Below are 2,472 nucleotides of genomic sequence, written 5' to 3'. Positions count from 1 at the left end.
GGGTTTTCAATTTTCCCAATTCTGCCTGACACTGTTCATCATAGTTAGAGGCCGAATTGGCCTTAGCACAAAACATGAAAGTTGTAGATAATGAGGTTTTATAGCTGCCTGCAAAATTGCAGCTCAATCCAAGTTCGGTAGCCTGTGAAAAGACCAAAATACCCCTGCTGCCCTGTTTCTGTCCGAACCTAGAAATCAGCTTTGGTAATTGGTTAGTTTGACTGGGAATACTACTGATTTGGTTGTTGATGTCTTCTTACGAATTCTAGCCTTGTATCTTAGCTTTTAAATGGCTTTGGAATTACCTGATTTGGAGTTGTGTGTACCTTTGGGACTGGCTGAGGAAATAATGAAGCCATGATGGCTGGAAAAGTTAGCAAATTTAGGGGAAGTGCTGTCCGAACTTTGAAGGGACTTGTTCGCATTGAGTTGGTGATCTAAGACTTGGATTTGAACAAGGCAATGTTATATGATGGATGATTTCTGAGCCATGGAGGTGAGTGACCTCAAACTACTTCTAAAGTTATTTATGAACCGTTTCTTACATTATTTACTTTTGAACTGTTTCCAAAGTTACTTTTGAAATGTTTTCTTGCATATCATGTGTGCTGGCATTTGAGTGTGCCTTGTTTGCTATATTTCTTGACTTCATGACTTGTATTTTGGTTGATAACGTGTTAAGCGCTTATAATGATTTCCAAAACGAGTTTTCGAGGCGAGTGTGTACTTTATCGCACTCGACCTCGATAAATGTGAAATTTTCGATTGAAATGTTACTTGCACATGAATGTAAGCCTTTTGGGCTGAACTGGCCATTGCCCCTTGTTACCGGTCGTCTTGAGCCAGAAGCGGACTCGGTCAGGCGATTAGGAACTTGGGTGAACGTTTGGTATACTCGAGTATTACCTATGTAGGTTGGTGGAGCCTGGCCAAAAGCCAGGGACGGGGTGAATGAAATGAAATGAATGACCAAATGAGCGAGGAAATGTCAGGAGAATGAATGTATCCTTTCATGAATGTTACTATCGCTTTCCATTGTAAATGTTTCTTGAATTATCGATAATCCATATTTACTGTTTTGCAAATGATGTAGTTGTTTCCGGATTTATCATTTAATTTATGACATCATTGCTATATGACATCATTGAAATGAACTATTGTGAAACCGATTTGATTAATGATTTTCTGGTTACTCGCTGAGCTTTTAGCTCACCCCAAAAACTATTTTATTCCCCTCCACAGGGCTCGTGGCGAAGGAAGGACTTGTAGTACTTGTGCACGTGTATGGATGGCCTAAATTTTGTACAATTTTGGATTTGGAATTATTTTATGTATATTTGGGATTAGTTTCCGCTGCATTTGTGACATGTAATTATTGGAGACGGATGTGTATTTGTGGACCATTTGATGTATACTTGAGATTTGTATTGTATTTATTTGAGGACTGTAGTGAACGACTGAGTCCCGGCGAGAGCTGGGCGGGCGACCCGCCGAACCCTGGGGTACGCCCTAGGGAGAGGTGGGGCCGTCACAGTTGGTATCAGAGTTTAGGCTTCAGATCTCTGTAGTGTATCCTAGGCTTGAAGTTTAGGATGCCGGACTGTGGGTTTGGTTTCAATATCAGTGATTCTTGCGGGATGTTTTGACTTGATTAGTACAAAATGGAATGTCGAGGACGACATTCTTTTAAGGAGGGGAGATTGTGACGCCCCGAAAAAAATGAGTTTGAGAACCCGGAAATTTTCTAATTTTCTAGGGTTTATTTTTTTTTAACGCCCGCCTTTTCTACATTTTCTTCATTAGAAAAATTTCCCAGATAAATTTTATAAGCAAAAATAGTTTTAAAATGATTTTTCTAGTATCGGTTAGTTTTTGAGAAATTAAGAGCTTATACTGGACGTGGGACCCGCTAGTGTGATATAATTTTGGTGACTAAGTGAATTGTGTTCTAAGTGTTATTATTTTACAAGGTGCTAGGAAATGATTAGAGAGTGGTTATATGATGTAACCATTGGAAGCCAAAGGATTAAAGAAAATACTAGAAGGGCCAAGTGTCACAAACCCATTGCAAGTTGGACCTTTGACTAAGACCATGATTTCTTCTTCTTATCTTGATCAAACCTTTTGTTTTCATCATTTCTTCTTCTTGTAAGCATGATGGACAAAATTTTGAGAGAAAGAGAGAGAAAATCCAGCATCTTGTACCTCAATTTCTTCCTCCAATCTTGAGTTCTAACCGATTAAATTGCAAATCACTCCATAAAACTTGCTAGCTAAGGAAGATTGAAGCTATTGGTGGAGTTGTTTTGGAAGAAAAATCCCTAAGCCATCACCTTTCTTGATATTTCAAGGTATCATGTCTAACCATCCTTTCTTTGATCTTGATTTTGTTAAATTAATGACTTGTGATGGCTAATGAGATGTTTTAGTGGAAGATTAGCACTTGAATGCAACAATTTCCAGATTAGGGTT

Source organism: Coffea arabica, chromosome 4c, assembly GCF_036785885.1.
Source record: "Coffea arabica cultivar ET-39 chromosome 4c, Coffea Arabica ET-39 HiFi, whole genome shotgun sequence".
In the NCBI taxonomy this organism is placed as follows: Eukaryota; Viridiplantae; Streptophyta; class Magnoliopsida; order Gentianales; family Rubiaceae; genus Coffea; species Coffea arabica.
This window is presented reverse-complemented; position numbering follows the sequence as displayed.